This window comes from Oncorhynchus mykiss, chromosome 30, assembly GCF_057628025.1.
Source record: "Oncorhynchus mykiss isolate SJ-2025 chromosome 30, ASM5762802v1, whole genome shotgun sequence".
Classification (NCBI taxonomy): domain Eukaryota; kingdom Metazoa; phylum Chordata; class Actinopteri; order Salmoniformes; family Salmonidae; genus Oncorhynchus; species Oncorhynchus mykiss.
Genome location: NC_143051.1, coordinates 31,860,899 through 31,887,103, shown reverse-complemented (window position 1 = coordinate 31,887,103; position 26,205 = coordinate 31,860,899). Strand labels below are relative to the sequence as shown.

At 43.8% G+C, this 26,205-nt stretch overlaps 1 long non-coding RNA gene across 1 annotated transcript; it reads left to right on the top strand.

Annotated features, from left to right (window-relative positions):
• Positions 1-428: 428 nt before the first annotated feature.
• On the top strand, positions 429-25,617 carry LOC110488306 (uncharacterized). The gene is made up of 2 exons (XR_002468386.3): positions 429-1,052; positions 22,193-25,617. It is a non-coding gene; the product is annotated as an uncharacterized LOC110488306 (long non-coding RNA).
• The last annotated feature ends 588 nt before the right edge of the window (positions 25,618-26,205 follow it).

Genomic DNA, 26,205 nt, shown 5'->3' with positions numbered 1-26,205 from the left:
TGAACACAATGGCAATAGTGGCCAACAGTACTACACAGTGCCTCTTCTCCCAGGAGACTAATTGAATCAAAGCCAGTAGCCTCTAACATTACTGCTAGATAGCCATGAAAATACGAACCTCAGTGGCAGAGCTACTGAGATCTTGAATAGGCTGTTGTTTACCGTAATCAGGATATTGTTTTATTAACCTTGTCCTTGGCGATACTTTCTTTGTTCTCGATTCGATGGAAACATGTCTCATATGAACACATGTGTGAGTTGCAGGTGGAACTCCAAAAAACAGAGAATATTCAGAAAAATATTAAATCCACTTTCGGTATTGAGTGAGAAATGCCTATTGCATGTGTGTAGATCTTTATTTTGGTCGCGCTACGGGAAGTGCTGTAATTAAGGCTACTACTAAAAGCGCCGCAGCGACTAGTTACTGTAAAGATGTTGGGAAATGCGAGATGTGCAGCAGCTAAAATGCGGAGGAGCTCCTAGCACTATGCAAAAAGTGGATTTCGCGAAATCTTCAGTTTTTTGGAGTAGGCTACCTGCAACCACACACATACGTTTATGATATACACGTTTCTTCCTAGGTTAAGGGTCTAATTGTAAAAGAATTGTATTTGATTGAATAACTAGCCTAATCTAACTCTCGTGGTCATACACCTGGACTCTTCATCATCATAATCAACACTTTGAATTACCTAGGAATATTACTGTAGCAACTGGTTGCTAAGGGAACGAGACACCACCATTATCCTCTTGTTGTGTGACTGAGAGGCGGGATTGGAAAATTGCACGAGGAGGGGTGGGAAGCGGAGACGGAGCGTGGTTGAAATTTCACGAAATGGATAAGAGGCAGACAAAGTTTGACACGTTTATGTTTTCAGTGGTTGGCTGACACGAATGAACGAGTAAACGCTGCTTTTAGCCTAGTGGAAGTATCACAAATGAATACCTCCGTATTATTTATTCACTGCACTGAATCTCCACGAGGGCACAAGTCCGCCTGACAATTTTCGCGTAGAGAGGCAGCGCGGGAGAGCTCACTTGTAGCCTGGCAGGTATGTTCTGCTATTTTGAATAAAGCAAGCCATACATGTCATAAGTTTTAGGCTATTATTATTTTTAGTATAGCTAACTAAATAAATGAAGCTATTGTGAAGCTACGCTGTTGTGAGCTTTCACATGTAATTAACTACAACCAGGAGCCTATAACGAATGAAGTCAGCTTTTCAGTCAGTCCTATCGTTTATATTAAACATAGGTTATTATAACACAAGGTAAACACACATTTACAATAATTGTTAGGTCTATGTTATTAGCTTAAAATGTACTGATACAAGTACAGAATCATTCCCTCTGGCATAGCCAGAGGCATTCTAGGCTACACTGCAATTAACACTACTTATTATACAGGCTATATGTTCTTACAGTGCTGTTTTGACTCTAAGAACTCGGTTGTTTGCCATAAAGTCTTATTATCTCTGTCTCTATCACAGACATGCATGACCAAGGAAGATAGGCGACATAAACAGATACAAATAGAGAAATAAGGCGCAAGGTAACAACACCCACCCGTAGCAAGGTAGACAGAGGAAAATAATTAACAGTGAGAGGGTAAGAATTGGAGAGTACGCTCTGTGATGGAAATGCCAGAGCACATCTGCTCCGGACCGACGCCTAGTTTGATGTAAGGAAGTAGCCTCCTCGATTGCCTCTCCAGTGTGAGGGAGATGAGGCCAAACCCGGGGCATTGTATGTGATCAGACCTATTGAAGGGGTTCGTGTATGGATGTGAGTATGAAAGTGTGTGTATTCATAGCTGTAAGTATGAGGATGTATCCGTGTAAATACGTTGCCATTTGAGTTTTGCCACAATGTACTAGTATCCGGAGTATTTAAGTGTTAAACCTCATTCCTCCTGTTCTACTTCAAAATGATGTCTTACCATTTCTTCTGTCCTCCAGATATAGGGGTGCATTTTGTTTAACATATGTTTAATCATGAATTCATAGTAACTAAACATGTGTGTGTGTGTGTGTGGGGGGGGGGGGGGGGGGGGGGGGGGGGGGGGGGGGGGGGGGGGGGGGGGGGGGGATTAAATCTTATCTAAGTCTGACAAAAATGTTCAAATACAGGTCCAGGCGTTTTGAAAGACTGTTAGACAACTTGGATAGAGGTTACATTTTCTTTGGAATCGACCATACATATAGTTGGCCGTGACACTTCCTCAGGGGATGGCAGTGATATTTTTTTACTTTAAATATTTTATTTCAATACAGTGCCTTAACTTACTGTATTTTGTTGTATTGCTCAAGATACATAACAATACTATTAGTCTGTTCTTTGCATTGCGTTTGAATACACTTTAGTATCACACATATACAATCATCCAATGAGTGATATACTGTTTGAATCATTTGTCATCAGATGCCTATAAGTGTGAGAACAGAGTTTGGGGAGGACAAAGTGCCGGAGATAGGGCCGAGTATTTAAGTGTCAAACCGCATTCCTCCCGTTACACTTCTGAATGATTTCTTAACATTTTATTCTGTCGTCACATATCAGCCTCAGAGCATGTTATTCTCTGAGTAACGACTTGCGTGACCTGAGCTAGGTAAGACCTTTAGCTTGTTAGATGCATCACAACTGTGGCTATAGCTGGTCATACTGAAAACATTACGGGGCCTGAAAACATTGTCACGTGAAGAGAAATTAGGTTGTTCCGCTTCCAGGCTAACTCCATTAATCTTAATGCTGGAGGCTGAAACAGTTGTAGCGTAGGCTACGACTACTTTTTTCCCTACCCTGCAACCATAGCCATGGGAAGTAGTTTGTGGAAAATTCTGAAAATAATTATTACCAGAGCTGAAGCCGTCTATATCGGTCTACTAATACAGAACCAGTAAAGGCCCAGTGTGGAATATAAAAACACATGCTCTATATATGTTTCCCAGTTTCTTGAAATACTTTGCAAATGCAACTTATTTCTACGTGAAAACTAAAATGATCTTACACTAGTGAGTGCATTTTCATACTGGTCCCCCGTGGGAATTGAAGCCACAACCCTAGCATTGCAAGCTCCCTGCTCTACCAAATGAGCCACATCATCACAAACCACCTGATGCCTGAATGTACTCAATTACTGTGCTGTCCATTGTTTTTCTTCATGGTGATGGAAAGTCTACAGGTACAAACCTATAAATGACCAACCTATGTACAATACAGTAATGGACATTTACATTAAGAGGTTTGTAAGGATGCAAAATTAATACAACACAAACAGTTGTTGTTTTCTGAGTGGTGCAGCGGTCTAAGGCACTGCATCTCAGTGCAAAAGGTGTCACTACAGTCCCTGGTTTGAATCCAGGCTGTATCACATCCGGCCGTGATTGGGAGTCCCATAGGGCGGTGCACAATTGGCCCAGTGTCACCCGGGTTTGGCCGGGGTAGGTCGTCATTGTAAATAAGAATTTGTTCTTAACTGACTTGCCTAGTTATATAAAGGTTAAATAAAAAATGTGATCATGAAAAATATTTCATTTGATGTGGATGTTTTGTGTCTTTGCCCATAACTTTGCACCTTTTGATGTAAATGTTTGAGGACAGGGTTTTGTTCTTTCTGGATTCCATTAGAATGGCAATGGCAGAGAAAGGGACAGGGCAACAACTCTTGCAATTCCAACGATTGAATCCTGCCAGTTTCATTAAATAGTGCCCGCAAAACACCAGTCTCAATGTCAACAGTGAAGAGGCGACTCCAGGATACTGGCCTTCTAGGCAGAGTGGGCCAATAAAAAGAAAAGATTAAGATGGCCAAAAGAACACAGATACTGGACAGAGGAACTAGAAGGCCAGCATCCCGGAGTCGCCTCTTCACTGTTGATGTTGAGACTGGTGTTTTGCTGGTACTATTTATTATAGCTGCCAGTTGAGGACTTGTGAGGCGTCTGTTTCTCAAACTAGACACTCTAATGTACTTGTCCTCTTGCTCAGTTGTTCACCGGGGCCTCCCACTCCTCTTTCTATTCTGTTTAGAGCCGTTTTGCGCTGTTCTGTGAAGGGAGTAGTATACAGCATTGTACGAGATCTTCAGTTTCTTGGCACTTATGGAATAGCCTTCATTTCTCAGAACAAGAATAGACTGACGAGTTTCAGAAGAAAGTTCTTTTTTTTCTGGCCATTTTGAGCCTGTAATTGAACCCCCAAATGCTGATGCTCCAGATACTCAACTAGTCTAAAGAAGGCCAGTTGTATTGCTTCTTTAATCAGAACAACAGTATGCAGCTGTACTAACATAATTGCAAAAGGGTTTTCTAATGATCAATTAGCCTTTTAAAATTATAAACTTGGATTAGCTAACACAACGTGCCTTTGGAACACAGGAGTGATGGTTGCTGATAATGGACCTCTGTACACCTATGTAGATATTCCATAAAAAATCTGCCGTTTCCAGCTACAATAGTCATTTACAACATTAACAGTGTCTACACTCTATTTCAGATACATTTGATGTTATTTTAATGGACAGTTTTCTTTCAAAAACAACAACATTTCTAAGTGACCCCAAACTTTTGAACGGTAGTGTATATATTTTTGAAAGACTTTTAAAAAAAAGTTAAAGGGGTACTGCAGCACCCATACTTTCCTTGGCTATGCCTGCAACCCACGGTTGCCTGTGTAAGACAGTCTGTGGCATCAGCACTGTTCAGGCCCTCATTCAGTTCTTCAGGAAGCTGTGAGCGCCGTCAGTCGCCGATTACATAAATGTATGGGCCGTTACCGGCTGCAGAGCTCACCATGCTGGCTCACCGTGCTGGCGCCGCATGAATCATCCTAAGTGACAGCTGCCATTACCGCCACAGACAAAGAACACAATGGGAGATCGATAACGACTATGCAAGGCTAATAGCAACAGTGATACATGGCAGCGCGACGTTACCGTATCCCCCAAAGGGCTCGAGTGCGGCTGAGAGGGTCAACCAAAAGCAGTCATACAGTAGCTGACCATTATTTACCACGAGTAACACAAATGTTTTAAGCATAGGGTTTGAAAGGAAAGGGATGTGAATCAATCTTAATGAAGCCAATTCTGTACTCAAACCTTACTGCTGTTGTACAAAATGAAATGTAGTAGAATAAGGGTTGTCCTCGCCTGGGGGGCCCAACGACGATGTGGTTCATCAAACCAACTTTACAGTGCGGATTTAGCCTAATAATGTCAGTATTCTCTGCATTCCTGTTAAAAATAACCATTAGGATATATTTTTATTGTTGAAATTCTCTTCTAAATGCACAGTGTACAGACATACAGAATTGATACACTGGATGAGGGAGATAAAACATTGTAGGTTTTACATGATACATTGGACGCGTATAAATCCCAGAGGAAGAGGTGCGAGCCACGTGATCCAGTGTTCTCAGATGTGAGCCCGCACACATTGTTTTCTTGGAAATAGAGCCAGAGCATAATTTTAAACTCGCAGCACGCAGCATTGCTTTGCTCACACGGCCAGTGGAGCAGGTTTTCATTGACCGCAATGGAAGTGTAGTTTCACTTGCGGCTCACGCCCAGCAAATATGTAGCAGGTCTGTTAAGGTGACCCTAGTCTACATTTACCAGAAGTCATTGATAGTCTGAATATCATTAAATTCGTGGTGCTCTCCATAGCATTGTGTTACCCATAATTCCTATCCTAACCACTGAATTATTCCGTTTTTCATTCCCTTGTGTCTGTAATTGTCACTGGAAGACTGCAAAATCATGAGATTTATATTAGTCTCAAATAGTGGACATTTCCTATGCGTTCTTGTTTCACATTTGACTCACATTTCATATGGTGTTGTAATGCATATCGACCATGAGCCATGAACTGCTGTCGAATTTGTAGAAAAAAACCAAACCAGAGGCATTTATTTCAGCGTTTGTAAAGAGCAGCCCTATCTCGTATGAGCAACTCAAATGCTGATACGTTTTTACATTTTAATTCACTGGACTGAAGTATTGATGTCATATTATGAAAAAGTATAGTTGACCCAGAATCAACTATGTGTATTCTTGAATCATCCAGAAATGCTGAAGTGAACAATATTAATTAATCACACCAATCCCACTCACACATATTCACACACCTCTCCGCATTATAGAAACCTGCGTTCTTTCTTTTTTTCACGCGTAAATACTGACTATCTGCAGATAGATATGTATTCTCCCCCTCTCTCTGTCTCCCTGGCAGTGGAATAGATAACGGTAATCAAATTCCAGCCATGTTAATGTATTATACCATACTCCCAGATGGATGTTTGGGTGGGATGCCAAGAATGTGAAGTAAATGATTGGTCAGTATTCTCATCGTCTATGCGCTCTGTTGTGGAACTACATGAATGTCCTCTCAGACTGATCGTGTTGAGATGTAAGAGCCATACTTGATCCACTGAATAATGCAGTGGGTTTTCTGATTGGAAAGGCAAAGTCAATTTTCTATCCAATAGACGAAAACCTGTAGTCTTACAAGTCAGAATTAAGTATCAAGATTGTCAGATTGCCACCTGTTATTGTGAATTCATGGCAAAAATGAGCATTTATTGCACAATAATGGGGATATTAGTCAAATCAAATCAATAGCATTAGTCACATGCGCCGAATACAACAGGTGTAGTAGACCTTACAGTGAAATGCTTACTTACGAGCCCCTAACCGACGGTGCAGTTTAAAAAAAATATGGATAAGAATAAGAGATGAAAGTAACAAGTAATTAAAGAGGAGCAGTAAAAAAAATAACAATATATATAAATAGGGGAGTGCCAGTACAGAGTCAATGTGCGGGGCACCGGTTAGTTGAGGTAGTATGTGGGGGGGGGGGGGGGGGGGGGGGAGCGATATGAATATTCTGGGTAGCCATTTGACTAGATATTCAGGAGTCTTATGGCTTGGGGGTGTTTAGAAGCCTCTTGGATCTAGACTTGGCGCTCCGATACCTCTTGCCGTGTGGTAGCAAAGAGATCAGTCTATGACTAGGGTGGCTGGAGTCTTTGACCATTTTTAGGGCCTTCCTCTGACACCACCTGGTATAGAGGTCCTGGGTGGCAGGAAGCTTGGCCGTTCGCAATACCCTCTGTAGTGCCTTGAGGTCGGAGGCTGAGCAGTTGCCATACAAGGCAGTGATGCTCTCGTTGGTGCAGCTGTAGAACCCTTTGAGGATCTGTGGACCCATGCCAAATCTTGGGGAATAGGTTTTGCCGTGCCCGCTTCACGACTGTCATGCTGTGCTTGGACCATGTTAGTTTGTTGGTGATGTGGACACCAAGGAACTTGAAGCTCTCAACCTGCTCCACTGCAGCCCCGTCGATGAGAATGGGTGTGTGCTCGGTCTTCTTTTTCCTGTAGTCCACTGACATCTGTTGTAGGCTGTCCTCCCTGTAGGCTGTCTCGTTGTTGTCGGTGATTAGGCCTACCACTGTTGTGTCATTGGCAAATTTAATGATGGTGTTGGATTCGTGCCTGGCCGTGCAGTTATGAGTGAACAGGGAGTACAGGAGGGGGCTGAGCACGCATCCCTGGGGGGCCCCTGTGTTGCGGATCAGCGTGGCGGATGTGTTGTTACCTACCCTTGCCACCTGGGGGTGGCCCGTCAGGAAGTCCAGGATCCAGTTGCAGAGGGAGGTGTTTAGTCCCAGGGTCCTTAGGTTAGTGATGAGCTTTGAGGGTACTATGGTGTTGAACGCTGAGCTGTAGTCAATGAATAGCATTCTCACATAGGTGTTCCTTCTGTCCAGGTGGGAAAGGGCAGTGTGGAGTGCAATAGAGACTGTTGGGGCAGTATGTAAATTGGATTGGGTCTAGGGTTTCTGGGATGATGGTGTTGATGTGAGCCATGACCAGCCTTTCAAAGCACTTCATGGCTACAGACATTAGTGCTACGGGTCGGTAGTCATTTAGGCAGGTTACCTTAGTGTTCTTGGGCACAGGCACTATGGTGGTCTGCTTAAAACAAGTTGGTATTACAGACTCGGACAGGGAGAGGTTGAAAATGTCAGTGAAGCACATGCAAGCTGGTCAGCACATGCTCGCAGTACACGTCCTGGTAATCCGTCTGTCCCTGAATGCCTTGTGAATGTTGACCTGTCTAAAGGTCTTACTCACATCTGCTGCGGAAAGCGTGATCACACAGTCTTCCGGTACAGCTGGTGTTCACATGCATGTTTCAGTGTTATTTGCCGCGAAGCAAGCATAGAAGTAGTTTAGCTCGTCCAGTAGGCTCGTTTCACTGTGCAGCTCTCGGCTGTGCTTCCCTTTGTAGTCTGTAATGGTTTGCAGGCCCTGCCACATCCGAGGAGCATCAGAGCCGGTGTAGTACGACTCGATTTAGTCTTGTATTGACGCTTTGCCTGTTTGATGGTTCATCGGAGGACATAGCAAGATTTCTTATAAGCTTCCGGGTTAGAGTCCTGCTCCTTGAAAGCTGCAGCTCTAGCCTTTAGCTCAGTCAATGCCATTGGAGGATTCCCGGAACATATTCCAGTCTGTGCAAGCAAAGCAGTCCTGTAGCTTAACATTTGCTTCATCTGACCACTTTTTTATTGATCTAGTCACTGGTGCTTCCTGCTTTAATTTGTGCTTGTAAGCAGGAATCAGCAGGATAGAATTATGATCAGATTTGCCAAATGGAGGGTGAGGGAGAGATTTGTATGCATCTCTGTGAGTGGAGTATAGGTGGTCCAGAGTTATTTTCCTTCTGGTTGCAAATTTAACATGTAGATAGAAATGAGGTGAAACTGATTTAAGTTTCCCTGCATTAAAGTCCCCGGCTACTAAAAGCGCCGCCCCTGGGTGAGCGTTTTCTTGTTTGCTTGTGGGGAAATACAGCTCATTCAATGCTATCTTGGTGTCAGCCTCTGACTGTGGTGGTATGTAAACAGCTACAAAGAATATAGATGAGAACTCTCTCGGTAGGTAATGTGGTCTGCAGCTTATCATGAGAAACTCTACCTCAGGTGAGCAATGGCTCAAGACTTCCTTAGATATTGTTCACCAGCTGTTGTTTACAAAAATACATAGACCACGCCCCTTGTCTTACCAGACGCCGCTGTTCTATCCTGCCGGTACATCGTATAACCAGCCAGCTGTATGTTGATATTGTCGTCGTTCAGACACGACTCCGTGAAGCATAAGATGTTACAGTTTTTAATGTTCCGTTGGTAGTTTAATCTTCCCAATAACTTGTCCATTTTATTGTCCAAAGTGTGCATGTTTGCGAGCAGAATTGAGGGGAGTGGGGGTTTATTTGATCGCCTCCTACTCCTCAGAAGGCAGACCGACCTCCAGCCTCTCTTTCTCCGCCTCCTCTTCACGCAGATCACTGGGGTCAGGGCCTGTTCCAGAGGGAGCCGTATATCCTCCGCCTCGGGCTCGTCAGAGTCGTGAAAGAAGAAAAAGTTTTCTGCTAGCCTGTGGTGAGTAATCGCAGTCCTGATGTCTAGAAGTTATTTTCGGACATAAGAGACGGTAGCGGCAACATTATGTACAAAAATAGTTTAAAAAAAGAAGTTACAAGCAATGCAGATGAACTAACAAAAAAAACACAATCGGTTAGGCAACATAAAACTCATTTTAGCATCATTACGGAGTAGAAGTAAATGTTAGGACATTACGGAGTAGAAAATTGTGGCTGTCTGTAGATTGACAAGATTGCAAACATGACAGTCTCAGCCACACAGGCATGAAGTTGAATGGCATTAGTAACATGTGGTGGGATTGGTTTGGTAGTGTTCATATTTTACAGTAATATATATCTTTCATATCTAAAAGTAGCTTTGAGATGAAGTATTTGCGTAGTTGATAAAGATGGAACGATAGGGCCCTGATTGACCACTATCGCTGCAGTTTGCGCGAGGACGTCCATCGGGAGTTGACCTGCAGGGACACCACCCTCACCTTCGACCAGCTGGTGGACCTGTCCATTCGGCTGGATAACCTGCTGGCTACCCGTGGACGTCCAGATCGGGTTCTGTCGGTTCCATCCCCCAGCACCGCCACTCCGGTGCCCATGGAGCTAGGAGGGGCTGTGCGTAGGGAGACTGGAGGAGGTTCTGTCTCGTGCACCATCTGTGGCCGCAGAGGTCACACTGCCGGTTGGTTCTGGGTTGGTTCCTCTGGGGATCGAGGCAGCAGGCAGGGCACTCTGGCTTCATCCCAGGTGACCCGGCACCATTCTCACCCAGAGCCCTCTGTTGCACACATGTTTCTGTATGTTACTTTTCCTGAGTTTTCCCCACATTCATCGATTCAGGCGCAGCTGGGAATTTTATAGACAGATCGTTCGCCCTTAGTTTAGGGATCCCCATTGTTCCCGTGGCTGTGCCCTTCCCCGTTCACGCCTTAGATAGTCGACCATTAGGGTGGAGGCCACCGCTCCTCTAGCTATGGTGACGCAGGGTGGTCACAAGGAGAGAATCAGTCTCTTCCTCATTGACTCTCCTGCATTTCCCTTGGTGCTAGGCCTACCCTGGTTAGCTTGTTATGACCCCACTGTTTCTTGGCAACGGAGGGCTCTCACAGGGTGGTCGCGAGAGTGCTCGGGGAGGTGTTAAGGGTTTCCGTTGGTGCTACTACGGTGGAAAGTCCAGACCAGGTCTCCACCGTGCGCATTCCCCCTGAATATGCCGATTTGGCTCTCGCCTTCTCCAAAAAGAAGAATCAATTACCACCCTATCGACGGGGTGATTGTGCGATAAATCTCCTGGTAGACTCTGCACTTCCCAGGAGTCACGTGTTTCCCCTGTCACAGGCGGAGACGGCGGCTATGGAAACATATGTCTCCAAATCCCTGCATCAGGGGTACATTCGGTCCTCCACTTCACCCGCCTACTCAAGTTTATTTTTTGTGAAGTAGAAGGAGGGAGGTCTGCGCCCGTGTATTTACTATCGAGGTCTAAACCAGATCACGGTGAGGTACAGTTACTCGCTACCGCTCATCGCCACAGCGATTGAGTCAATGCCCGGGGCATGCTTCTTCACCAAACTAGATCTCAGGAGTGCTTACGACCTGGTGCGAATCCGGGAGGGAGACGAGTGGAAGACAGCGTTCAGTACGACCTCAGGGCATTATGAGTACCTCGTCATGCCGTACGGGTTGATGAATGCTCCATCAGTCTTCCAAGCCTTTGTAGACAAGATTTTCAGGGACCTGCATGGGCAGGGTGTAGTGGTGTATATTGATGACATTCTGATATACTCCGCTGCACGCGCCAAGCATGTGTCCCTGGTGCGCAGGGTGCTTGGTCGACTGTTGGAGCATGACCTGTAGGTCAAGGCTGAGAAATGTCTGTTCTTTTTGCAGTCCGTCTCCTTCCTAGGGTACCGCATTTCCACCTCGGGGTTGGAGATGGAGAGTGACCGCATTTCAGCCGTGAGTAATTGGCCGACTCCCACCACGGTAAAGGAGGTGCAGTGGTTCCTAGGGTTTGCCAATTACTACTGGAGGTTTATCCAGAGTTTTGGTCAGGTAGCGGCTCCCATTACCTCACTGCTGAAGGGGGGCCCTGTACGCTTGCAGTGGTCGGCTGAGGCGGACAGGGATTTTGGTCACCTGAGGGCACTGTTTACCTCGGCTCCCGTGCTGGCCCATCCGGATCATTCATAGTGGAGGTGGACGCGTCCAAGGCAAGGATAGAAGCTGTGCTCTCTCAGCACTCGGGTAAGCCACCGAAGCTCCGCACCTGTGCCTTCTTCTCAAAGAAGCTCAGCCCGGCGGAGAGAAACTATGACTTGGGGGGCCAGGAGCTGTTGGCTGTTGTCAAGGCTCTGAAGGCGTGGAGACATTGGCTTGAGGGGGCTAAACACCCTTTTCTCATCTGACCTGGCCACCGCAATCTGGAATACATCTGTGCAGCGAGGAGACTGAACCTTCGCCAGGCAAGTGGGCCATGTTTTTCACTTGTTTGGTTTTTTGCCTTTCCTACAGACCAGGTTCCCAGAACATGATGGCAGAAGCACTGTCCCGGCTGTATGACACAGAGGAGCGGCGCATGGATCCCACTCCCAAACTCCCAGCCTCCTGTCTGGTGGCGCCGGTAGTGTGGGAGCTGGAAGCAGACATTGAGCAGGCGTTACGCGCAGAGCCCGCTCCCCTCCAGTGTCCCGCTGGGCGTCTGTACATTCCGTCTGTTGTCCGTGACCGGTTGATCTATTGGGCCCACACATCACCCTCCTCTGGTCATCCTGGGATCGGTCGGCCGGGACGGTGCACTGTTTGATTGGGAAGTACTGGTGGCCTACCTTGGCCAAGGACGTAAGGGTTTATGTTTCCTCCTGCTTGGTGTACGCTCAGAGTAAGGCTCCTAGGCAGCTGCCCAGAGGGAAGCTACACCCCTTACCCGTTCCACAGCGGCCTTGGTCACACCTGTCGGTGGATTTTCTTACCGATCGCCCCCCCCCGGTTCTCTAAGTCCTGCCGTTTCCTCGCTCTGCCCGGTCTCCCTACAGCCCTACAGACTGCGGAGGCCTTGCTTACGCACGTCTTCCGGCACTACGGGTTGCCTGAGGATATAGTGTCTGCTCGATGTCCCCAGTTCACTTCGAAGGTCTGGAAGGCGTTCATGGAGTGAACCAGGATGTGGGCAGGTTTCTGCAGTCGTATTGCCAGTATCGGCCGGGGAGTGGGCAGCATTCGTGCCCTGGGCCGAGATGGCTCAGAACTCGCTCCGCCACTCCTCCACTAACCTCTCCCCCTTCCAGTGCGTACTGGGAGTACCAGCTTGTTCTGGCGCCTTGGCATCAGAGTCAGACCGAGGCTCCTGCGGTGGACAACTGGTTCAGGCGCGTGGAGGAGACATGGAACGCCGCCCATGTTCACCTCCAGCGGGCCGTGCTGCGCCAGAAAGCCAGCGCAGTGAGGCCACGGTGTTCGCAACGGGGGACCGGGTCTGGCTCTCGACCCAAAACCTGCCCCTCCGCCTGCCCTGCCGGCAGCTGGGCCCGCGGTTTGTGGGGCCATTTAAAGTCCTGAGGAGAGTGAATGAAGTTTGTTATAGGTTACAGCTTCCCTCTGATTACCGTATTAACCCCTCGTTCCATGTGTCTCTCCTCAGGCCGGTGGTGGTTGGCCCGCTCCAGGAGTCTGAGGTGTGGGAGGTTTCTCCGCCCTCTGGACATCGAGGGGGCCCCGGCGTACTCCTTCCGCTCTATATTGGATTTGAGGCGTCGGGCGAGGGGCCTTCAGTACCTCGTGGAGTGGGAGGGGTACGGTCCGGAGGAGAGGTGCTGGGTTCCGTTGGAGGACGTGTTGGACTCTTCAATGCTGCAGGAGTTCCACCGTCTCCATCCGGACCGCTCTGCACCTTGCCCTCCGGGTCCTCCCTGAGGCCGGCGTCGGTGCGCTGCTGGAGCCGAAGGGGGGTACTGTCACGGTACCCCATTTCTTTGTGTGTGATTGTTTATTGTAGTGCTTGTGTACGTTCCCCGGGAGCGCACGATGGGTTATTTTCTGCACATTTATTCTTGTTGTTGTGGATGCCGTTGGTTTTGCTTAATAAATCTCCGGTTATTACCCAGTTCTGCTCTCCTGCGCCTGCTTTCTCTGGCACCAATATTACCAATATTTGTACTGTGTACTTGAGCTTGTGTCCTCAAAAGTGACTACACCTCAGCAATTTTTACCAGAAAGGTGAGATTTGATTGAACCTTTCTTGGAGTATGCAGCATTACTAGTTATTGTATATGGCCCTGTCATAATACATAATTACTTTTGAGGATAACATAGATTACATTATCAATTACATTTAGTTACATTCAACAGTGTTAACAACCTTTTGTGACTAGGGGGCAGTATTTTAATTTTTGGAAAAATAACGTTCCCGTAGTAAACAGGATATTTTGTCAGGACAAGATGCTAGAATATGCATATAATTGACAGCCTATGATAGAAAACACTCTAAAGTTTCCAAAACTGTAAAAATATTGTCTGTGAGTATAACAGAACTGTTATTGCAGGCGAAAGCCTGAGAAAAATCCAATCCGGAAGTGCCTCATGTTTTGAAAGCGCTGCGTTCCAATGCGTCCCTATTGAGCAGTGAATGGACTATCAACCAGATTACTTTTTATCCGTATTCCCCAAGGTGTCTACAGCATTGTGACGTAGTTTTACGCATTTATGTTGAAGAATACCCGTAAGCGGCTACATTGCGCAACTGGTCACCTGATGGCTCCCAGAGTGATTCTCACGTAAAATACAGAGGTAGCCATTATTCCAATCGGTCCTACTGAAAAACCAATTGTCCCGGTGGATATATTATCGAATAGATATTTGAAAAACACCTTGAGGATTGATTATAAACAACGTTTGCCATGTTTCTGTCAATATTATGGCGCTAATTTGGAATATTTTTCGACGTTTTCGTGACTGCAATTTCCGGACGATTTCTCAGCCAAACGTGAAGAACAAACACAGCTATTTCGCCTACAAAAATAATCTTTCTGGAAAAAAGGAACATTGGCTATCTAACTGGGAGTCTCGTGAGTGAAAACATCCGAAGCTCAAAGGTAAAGATTTAATTTGATTGCTTTTCTGATATCTGTGACCAAGTTACCTGCTGCTAGCTGAACAAAATGCTATGCTAGGCTATCGATAAACTTACACAAATGCTTGTCTAGCTTTGGCTGTAAAGCATATTTTGAACATCTGAGATGACAGGGTGATTAACAAAAGGCTAAGCTGTGTCTCAATATATTTCACTTGTGATTTTCATGAATAGGAATATTTATGTTCGTTGCGTTATGCTAATTAGTGTCAGTCGATGATTACGCTCCCTCATGCGGGATGGGGAGTCACTAGAGGTTTTAAGGAGCAAAGCGTTCAAATATTGAGGCTGTCACTCTGTCCCACCATGGGTTTTTGAGGCAGCATTGACAAAATATCATTTGGAGAAAGAACTTTGATGGATTACCTGACAAAGAGCCCATAAGTGGCCTCTGAAAGGCAGACAGAGGCGAGAGAGTTGCTGCATTGGGTGACAAAGTGACAGAGGAGTAGAGTTATGAATAAATAGGCTGGGAACACAGAAGGGTATATTGCATTGGGGTAAGAGGTTATCAGATGAATAGATAGCAACAAAGACTGACGAGGATGGGGAACGTGGGGTCTGATCAACTGTGGGGGTAAGGAAGTGGTTGAAATGGAAAGAGACAGACAGTAGAGGGGAAAACAAACAGACTGACTGATGGACAGATAGACGTAGGGACAGTTTCACAGGGAGACGCAAACAGACTGATTAATAAAAACAGACACATGTAAATGTGAACAGAGAAAGCTAAAATACGAAGAGAGAAAAACATTAACAGTGATAGAAAAAGACAAACATAGACTTACAAACAGACAAAACAGAGACAAGACAAACAGAGAGAGAGCCAGACGTAAACATAAATCTGCACAGGGCTGTTGACCGTTTTGGAACATGCCCAGGTGCCCTGTGGCGCCTGCTTACGTCTACGGCTCCCTGGCGACCCCCTTCAACTCCCATTTCCCCATCACCATGACGCCACAAAGCGTGACCATGGATCAGAGACTGACTTGCCTCAGTGGAGCACTCCAGACCGCTGGCACTGGGGCCCCAGCTTTATCGCCAGTAACGTCTGCATGACAAAGCAGCTACACACTGGGGAGCACGTGGCACACTGGGGACTATGGGAAAAGACAGTAATCATAGCACGATTTATACACCCACCTGCCTATACAATACAATACCACCTGCTCATGATCCTGTTGCTCCCAGACAGTGGAACATTATGAAGCATACAAAAGGTCAGACTTCTGTTGCCTACAATTACGTAAGAAGCTAGATCTCTTTGGCATTTTGGTGAGTAAACACTTTTATGTCAAGCGTGCTGCTTAATAATCTTTTGATTTAACGATTACAGGTGGAGGATTAATAGTAATATTTGTCCAAAATATAATTTTTGCTTAAAAGCTTGCTATAATTTCAAGTTTCTGCAATTTAATAGTACTGGCCATATTCTGGGATATATATGGATATATCCCCACAAATCCCCCAAGCTTTGAGAGTAAATGTCCAGAAATAAAATTCTCTGCAATTGAATATACAGATGTAGGACGTTGATTTGAGGCACTTTGCTACAGCAGGAAAATAATCCTGCATCAACAAGAAATGTGCATTATTATTTGGATTATAATTAATGGATATTGTTGTAGGGGTTGATACTGTCGTGACGTTGTATTAGTTAATGTGACAACTGTTGCTCATCGAATGATTACAAGTTTCTAATTACGTGATTAACTGAATCAAGCAATTATTAACTCATTAACCTGGGGCACCATGGGAAAACTAGTTTTTATTGAGTTTCTATTTCCCAAATTAACTCAAAGAATATCAGAATATCGATTTTACAACAGCCGCTAATTAACCAGTTGCCTCTAACAATCTTGTTCTGAACGTCGTATAACCTGCGAAACTGCACAGACCCGGGTCCCACCAATGAATTTGTACCACACCAATCTTAGTTGAATATTTATTTACTAAAAAACTAAAATGATGGTAAAAGATACACATAGATAAAACACATTATAGGCTATTGATTAGAACTTTGTATAACGGGCCAACACACTATGACGCGTGTTACCCACAATGGGAATTTCAAAAGAGAGAGAAAAAAGAAAGTACACAAGAGAAATATTCATTTGGGTGAATTTGTCAGCTATGCTATTCTAACCCTAGCCTTGCCCCAAACCGCCGCTCTTATGGGTCAGAATATAATGATGTAATTACGTGGGGATGATCTCAGAGGATTCTCTGCGTGGACCGTTCCGCTGTTCGATGACGCACTTCTACTGCGCACCTCCCTGCTCGTCCTCCCGGTGTCAGTGTCCTTTTTTGGCTTAGGAGTCTGTTCCCTCACCCTTTTCTCTGGAAGGGGTCTTCTGAGGACAGACAGATCTATAGCTCAGAGCTCACAGCATAGGAATGAAACCCTTTAGATACCACGATTCGATGGGAGATAGAGGCTAGGTGGTTTGACTTGAATTCACCCGCTTAGACACAGCTACTCATCCGTAGCTTGGGTAGCAAATAATTTTTTTGTCCTCAAACTTCTGGGTTCGTTGACTTTTTTAGACCTCGCTGCAGCTGGGGTCACGTAGCCCTGCTGTAAATTCTACACTCACAGGTTTTATACCCTTGGGTCAGAAGTGGGCGTAGCTGCCTTTAGGGCAATTCTCTGGGCGTACCAAGTTAATGAGGTAAGGTCCAGATTTGACTCAAATCCAATTTTAGACAACTAACTTAACATTTCATCTTCCCCAAAACATTCTCTTTGATTTGGATATTTTCCATACAACGTACAATGTATAAACATCAAACATATACTAGGAAAACCCTTCACATTACAATGTTTTCGTAATAACGTAATCTATTAACCTTTAATAACAGAACAAAAATGACATACATTTTCATATTCCATCTATCGTCATGACCACCATTGTTCCAAAGTCCCTTTAGTTCATGTTTAATGTTCTGAGGCTGGTTCTCCATAGTAACAGGACAAAGGAATTTGTCTGTGGCCTGAGATTTACCAGGGGTGTGAGGTGCCATAAAACCTCCCACATCTTCAGACCCCTAGATCTCTCCTCCTCTGTTAGGGTTGAGAGATAATCTGTAGGGTTGTGGTCTTCTGTAACCTGACCTGATCAAGACAGTCATGACAATACTTTTTCGTAAGGGAAAATCAAGTCTGAAATATCTACATTGAAATGACTAACTTCAGAAGCCTTTTTCAACCTCACATACACTACAATTAAAACATGTCCTGCATTGTGAGACATTTATCCTGCAACAGGGTGATATATATATATATTTTTTTTTTACCTTTATTTAACTAGGCAAGTCAGTTAAATAGGCACACTTAACCAGCATGGCTACCATAGCATTCTGCAGTGCTACACCATCCCATCTGGTTTGGGCATAGTGGGACTATTATTTATTTTCCAACAGGACAATGACCCAACACACTTCCAGGCTGTGTAAGGGCTATTTGACCAAGAAGGAGAGTGATGGAGTGCTGCATCAGGTGACCTGGCCTCCACAATCTCCCAACCACAACCTAATTGAGATGGTTTGGGATGAGTCAGACTGCAGAGTGAAGGAAAAGCAGCCAACAAGTGCTCAGCATATGTGGGAACTCCTTCAAGACTGTTGGAAAAGCATTCCAGGTGAAGCTGGTTGAGAGAATGCCAAGAGTAAAATAGATTTTGATTTGTTTAACACTTTTTGGGTTACTACATGATTCCATATGTTAGAGCGATTTCAAATGTTTAGATGATACAGATAAAATGTTTAGTTGAGCAAGAGTAGTGTGGAATTTTTTGTTGTTGGGGGGCAGTTATGTGGGATTATGACATTGTTTCAGTATCTTACTTTCAACAACCTGATTGGTTGAAACACATACTTGGTTGCACTGACATGAGGGATATGAAAGCATCTAACTGACAGACAATACATGAAGCTCTTTCAAAAATGTTTTTAATTTGTGTAATACAACCTTTTGCTGGTAAACAAGTCAATCATTGCGATATCTTTGTTTCATTAAAGTCAAAACATTATCATTTCCAATTAATTAAGCCATTGAGATAACGACAGCCAGGCTAATTCAAATAAACCTTCCCTGGACATTTCAACCTCAAAATTCTTCCCCCGATTGACCTGTCCTCGAGCCAAATTGGCCTCAAGGCTAAATCTGACAGCAATCGCTTTAGCACAACATACAAGACTATGAGCTCTAGAATTTCTTCTGCCATTTTTTTCTCCCGTCATTTTTTCTCACATCCCAGTTTTTCCAAATTACTGAACAGCCTGCCAGTGGGAACCCTGAATCTAGGTATTGAAAGCCTTCCTTTGTCTCAATGATAATCTCTCAGCTACATGGGTCCAACAGGCCATGTAGGTGACATAGGATCTGTCTCAAATCTGCTCAGCCACTGAGAACCAGTCTACATGTATGTCACAATACTAAAACGATAGGTTTCAAGCCCTTTCTTTTGTCTGGATTCTCCTTTTGTCATTGTGAAACATTAGACGAGAATGTTTCCTGGACACTGTTCAAAAATGTTTCTGTACAGTAAGCATTGTTATTGAATACATTTTCTAAAATGTTTGAATGAAAATGTTCTCATTGTCATTGAATCGTGCATAATACAACCACATGGCCAATGGAGATTTCACTTCCTATGTTTAGCAAAAACATTATAAGTGCAGTGCAAAGTTGGCAGTCTGCATTTTTATTTTCTTTGTTCTGCATGTGTTTGAATCCCAGCTTCATAGTTTGACTTGGTTTAAAAGCTGATCAAAAGACTCATCCATCTTGTGTCTACGTAGCCTTCCTCTGAGTCTGGTCATATGTCTGGGAAAGGCACCAAAGCCCATGTCATTTGGTTGGTGATACCACACAGACTTGAGTCAAACTTTCTCCGACTCTCTTTTCAAGTCTGTTTTGCCTGTTTGAGGAGAAGTGAACCTGTCATAACCTCATCCCTCTTTTCTGAATCAGTGAGATTATCTGTCTGTTGCTGGGCCTTTGACAACACAGGAAGATTTTGGGGTGAAATATAATGCATTTCTTCAATGCCCCAAAAAAGCCTGTACTATACTTGAGTACACTAGTGAACCTGCAACTAAAAAGTTGGGTAATGTCATAGTTTATGGTGCAAAAATATCACTTGTATATGGGAGGGATGGCTTTACAAACCGAGCACCTCATATACTCTTGTGCTCCTTTCCATAATTGGACCGATGTTGATGACATGTTTACTTCCACTCAGTCTGGTCTCATAGATAGATGTACCATAATGTAAATGAGTATGACATGATGTGTTTAGTATGGTTACATAAGACAGACAGTTACTTAAGGGTGGGGGGGAGAAAGTAAGGTTGTGGGTGGGTGGGCATATAATGCAAATGTCTAGCAACCCAAAGGTGACGAGTTCAAATTTCATCATGGACATCTTTAGCATTTTAGCCAATGAGCAACTTTTAAACTATTTACTACTTTTTAGCTACTTTGCAACTACTTAGCATGTTAGCTAACCCTAACCCTTTGAGCTAACCCTAAACAAATATTAACCCTTTTAGTTAACTCTTCTCCTAACCCTAACTTTAACCCTTTGAGCTAACCCTAAACTAATCTTAACCGTTTTAGCTAAACCTTCCCTTAACCCTAACCCTTTAACCTAACTCCTGAACTTAACCCTAAATTAGCCTAGCTAACATTAGCCACCTAGCTAGAATTAAGCAATAAGGCACGGGGGGGGGGGGGGGGGGGGGTGGTATATGGCCAATATACCACGGCTATGGGCAGGTCTTACGCATGATGCAACGCGGCATGCCTGGATACAGCCCTTAGCTGTGGTATATTGGCTATATACCACAAACCTCTGAGGTGCCCTATTGCTATAATAAACTGGTTACCAACATATTTAGAGCAGTAAAAATACATGTTTTGTCATACCCGTGGTATACGGTCTGATATACCACTTCTTTCAGGCAATCAGCATTCAGGGCTCGAACCACCCATTTTATCATTCGTAACATAGAATATGAAATGGTTGATAGAAATCCACAAATTAATACATACCATACTATTGTTCGGTTGTTCCACTAAGCAATCTGATCTATAGCCATCATACATACATCAATATCACAGAAATTATAGGGACTTAGGTGTCCAGCCTTCATAATTTTCTCCTTAAACCATCCCATTTCATTTTATAATGCATTGCTGTAAAACTGCTACACACCCACTCCTGGTAAAGAGAAAGGTTCATTCTATTTTTCAATAGCAGAAATGTAACAACTTGCACCTACTTTGTATTCTCATTTTCTTCTACTTAAGAAACTCAAGATTTCCTTTGGTGAGTTTTGCTCTTGACCTTCTTGGAGTTGGATTCATATGAGACTGGGTCCTTATCGGACCACAGTTCCTGTCTCAACTGTCCTGGCATTCCAGGTCTCTAGGGACCTCTAGGGACACGCCCAGGGCTAATTACTTTCTTCCCATCGCCAAGAAACACTACCCTGATGGATCGATGAACTGCTCAACGTATTGCAAGACAATGCCTGCAATAAGAATTATTTAAAGGAAAACTCCACCCCAAAACTATATTTTGGTATTTGTTTCATTAGTCCATTGTTGATTTTGCCCCAAAAGTTTTCTATGTCAGCAAACAAGTTTCCAAGATATGTAATTTTCAATGACAGTGAGTTAACTGCTTTGTTCAGGGACAGATTTGTACCTTGTCAGCTTGGGGATTTGATCTTCCAACCTTTCGGTTACTATTCCAACACTCTAACCACTAGGCTACGCTGCCGCCCCGGCAGTATATGTATACATATATTTTTGGGCTCTCCATCCATACCAATATACATATATCAGGCACAGCTCAACACCCCCGTGATTATGTAATCACGTTGACAAGAACAGCTCTGTTGTCACTCACACTTTCCTACTTGTTTTTCTCCGTATTACGATCACAAACATCACACTGCATCGTAACATTGCACCCTTCACCATTCACACCATGCTCAGAGACACACGCAGTGAATTTACTTGGTCCAGCCCTCGAGCTGAAAGGATGGCAGCCTCTTTTCTTCGGTCTTCACAGTAGACTAATGAGGTCTTAGTGCTAACCCCATGCCACTGTTCATGCCCTCTCACACAGCAGGGCTAGGTTATTCTGAAAGAGGGAGGCAAGGGGAATTTTATTTTTTCAATCAATAAAATCAAGCGTCTCATGGCGCAGTTCGGGAGGAATAGCCCTAACAGGGAGTAAGGAGAGAAGGAAAAACTGTTGAATTTCTTATATTTTCTTGTCAGTTGGAGGTTACCTCCTGAAGTTGGAAAGAATAGTGCTTTTAAAGAACGACAACAAATGTGCAGTTTGTTATCTGAAACTCTTTTTGGAAACATTAAAGCTGATCATGAAATCATTTCAACAGGTTTTGAAAATGTTTTTAAAAAATGTTTTTAATTTGTACCTTTATTTAAGAAGAGAGTCACCATTGAGACCAGGGTCTCTTTCACAAGGGAGCCCTGCATAAACAATTTCATAAGATAAAAACAGAAAACATTGAAAAAAGAGAATGTATTTTTTCCACTTTCACTTACACACTACAAGACAATAACTCCTTTGGTTTTCCACAGCCGCCAGCAGCGTCACTATCCCTCTACCTAACACACTGAGTTGACCTCCTCAGTGCTTGTGTGACGGGTGGTGAGGGTGAAGAAGGAGGGAGAGTTTATCAGTGACCCAACTTCGCCCAAGATGGATGAGGATTTCCTGAGCAGTACCCTGACTGCCTCTGAATCAGACCTGTCCTCAACCTCTTTTTTGACATTGGAGGCGAAGGCGGCCTTCATCTTTGTCCTCATCCTTTTCCTCGTCTTGGGCCTCCTGATCATACGCTGCTTCCGTATCTTGCTCGACCCTTACCGCAGCATGCCCTCCTCTACCTGGACTGACTACATGGAGAAGGACACCTTTGATTACCGTATTGCCTGAGGGGCCTTCCTTATCAAAGGCTGCTGTACTGCATAGCCTGAGGTGCTGGTGACCAGAGCTGCTGCATTGCCAAAGAAGCATCAAAGATAACTATCTAAGAGAGTTTCCACGTGTCCGGATTCAGCACATTGAAACACATCTTCTGATTCCTGAGTGTTATCTTGAGATACGGGCTGACTATAGAATTGCCTGAGGACTCCTACTCTGAGGCAGGAACAATGGCAGTGGGAGGTTCTTCACCTTGGCCACAAGGGGATCACAGTGTTTCCTGAGCCCTTAAACATTTCCGAGATACTGCAATGCCAGTGGGGTCCTTCACTGGTGCTACGAGGGAAGCTGGTGTTTTGCCCAAGGGACAGGCTATAGTAACTGAAATAGAAAAGCTGTTTTTCTCTTGAAGGAACAGGGGGAGCCTGTCCTCTCCTGCAGCAAGTGATATAACTACTCCAGTGACTGAGCACAGCTTGATCACATCACCTCCTAAACCTGACCTGGCATGCTAAGAAGACCACCTTTTTGTACACAGCCCTTTCTGATTTGTGTTCTAAAATGTTGGTTGTTGGAAAGATCTTTAAAGCTGTAATTCTATGGCCTAGGTTTTAGGTTCCTGTACTTAGTCAGTCAGTAACACACACACACACACACACAGTCATACAGGCCCCCTGTACAAACACACTACACAAACTATTCTCCTACACAAAGACACCCACACAGACTCGCAACACTCATGCACTCTATGCTCATATATACTCAGAAACATGCAAAGACCTACAATGACCATCACACTTTGTCCAATATCACACCCCAGGAGCCTTTCGACAAACGTGGTTTTATTCTGGCCACGTCAGGGGAACGAGTGCAGCACTTTCCTCTCTGTGACAAGGGGTGGGAGTGTGTGTCGTTATCTCTCAAATTAGCCTGCAGTTGTCCTTTTTCTGGGAGTGCATTTCAGTTCGGCCACTGACGATGAGTCTTATTACTCTGGCTGTCACTGACAGTGCAGTGACAAGCCTGAAGAAAATGATTTCCACGTCATCTCAACAAAATAATTCAATGTGATGACGTTGAATCAGAGTGGAAAACTGGTTGAATTTGCAAACAGTAATCAATGTGAGGGAATTTCTGCCTAAATCCAATGACAGTGATTTTTTGTTGTTGATTTCACGTTGAATTCACATTAGTTGACAACTCCACCAAATGTAAATCAAAACTAGACGTTGAACTGACGTCTGTGCCCAGTGGGGCAACAATTCACTGAAACACGGCTATTACTACTACACAGATGTAGAATCTTAATTTGATCAGTCTTTTGTTGCTGAGAATTGACAAGCACAGCAGGAAATGCAACCATTTAGTGTATTTGAGGTTTAAAAATAATTTAATAATAATTTATTTGTTTCCATTTAGAAATTTCTAACTTGATTTATTAAAAAAAAAATGTTTTTATCAACCTTTACAAAAATGTCCATTAATTATAATCCACATAATAATTCACAATGTTCTGTTGCTGGAGGATGATTTTCCTGCTGTAGCAAACTGACTCAAATTAAGATCCTACATATGTAGCACAAGGCTCCTGAAAGTTCTGAATCCTAACTTGAAATACATTTGCGTAACTCATAGTTTCTGAACTGGGGACCTATCTCAATCGACTGAGAGTCATGTAACCAGGTGGCATTATTGATGCTGTATACCGGCACAGATGTTCACCGAATGCAGACTTTCTCTGTTTCTAATCCCTTTAATGCCGATTTTCACCGCTCTTAGTCTGTCTCCTCCTCTTTGTTAGCTCTTTGCCTTACATAAAGCTTGTTTACATTTGACAAACTGGTGGTGGAACAGCCTGGGAGCCTATAGCGTCATAAGACATGTATTACCCTTTAAGATAGTTGCCCTATTCTCTGATGAAAGTTCCTGTTATGATGAGCTGCTGCTCTACCTGCAAAGAGACTCGGATGATCTGTGTTGTTTGGTAAACTGGAAATGCGTGTTACTGTATGTGATTAAATTGGGATTTTTTTTTTTTGCAGATCCCAAACCTTAGAACATGTTTGCTCCTCCTTTGATGTTCTAGTCCAGGGATGGGCAACTTTGATGTGGGTGGGAGCCACCATAAATCTGAAGTCATTATGAGGGGCTGCAGTGGCTCACGGGTCTGCATACCCACATCCATAACCGCACATGCAGTCAGAGACAGCCCTAGACTTTTGGGGACCCTGAGCAGAATGTTTTTGTTTTTTGGGGGGAAATTCATCCGCAGGCGTGCAAAAGGACCAGTTTCCCATCCCTGCTCTAGACTGGCCGTTAGGCATGTCTCTGGATTACAGCATCTGCTAAATGACTAAAATGTAAATGTTAACCAAGGGGTGATTTTATTATTGAATTAGATCATAAGTCATTTGACATAAATATCCACACATGTTTTATTAGACAGCGATACTATGATCTGACATATTGACCACATACATATCTGTTTCATTGGAATGTCAAGAGGAGAGACGCAACTCAGTTGACTGTATTTTCCAAAAGGTTGTGGCATTTTTTTGTTTTTGCATATGTCTGTATACAAGTCCTTATTGTTGTACTCACTCATTGGCTTACTGCATTGGTGACATCAATTCACATTGATCACAAACAGGGCAGTGCATAAAATCTTTTTTTGTTTCAGCATTCAGTTGAACATGGGTAACTTCAAAAACATGACTTAAGTGAGAATATTGTGTTTACATTAGAAGTTTATTCCACTGCAACTCTGTTACTACATACACCGTCTCAATGCAAATGCTTTGATACAGATTTGGGATGGTGGTCAAATTACATTAGAAACAAGCCTATATTCCATTTTAGACTTTATGTACAGAGTTCAAATTACGACGTGTTGAATTACTTGACATGACTAGAAAAGAAAGTATCTTTACAATATATTTTGTTGTTATTGAGAGTTATTCTAATAGGATAAACCTGCTGTTTACGTACAATGGTCCAGCCTAATGTTTAATCTGTGATCTCTTTTACAAGTGTTTTTTTTTCTTATTGTTTAGTAAATAAATAAAGCTTCTTCTTGAATTGAGTAAGATTTATGTTGTCGCTCTCTGTTGCTCACTTCTGCACGGCCTCTCATATTGCCTTTTGATGCCAAACCCGGAGTTCAGCAAAGCACGCAAGCTAGCTAAATCTGAGTGAATAAATGGATTAAAGTCTCTGTCACATGGCAGAACAAACAATGCTGACCTTTTGGACTGCGAAAAGGTTGTCTGAATTATCGATCTATGAATCAAGCAGTAGTTGTAAACAAAATTGTCACAAAATGCTACTTTGCCTATTTAATTAAATGTTCATATATCACTATCAGGAAATTAAATGTGTTGTAGTATTGGGCCACTACAATGGGCAGCTCATCTATAGACCATTATGTAATTAAATACATCTCCAAATACTATCAAAATACAAACAATTCTACAAACAGGTCATTTCCATTACAGGACCTATATAATTACGTTTCTGCATACATGGAGGAGTCTAACTCTTGGCTTTGGTGCTGGTCAGCTGCATCTTGGGAGTGTTGACGGCCATGTTAATTAAGCCCCAACAGACGGTTGGTGCGGCGAAGCAAAGAAAAACTCAGCGCACGGCAAAATCACAGGGCGTCACCACA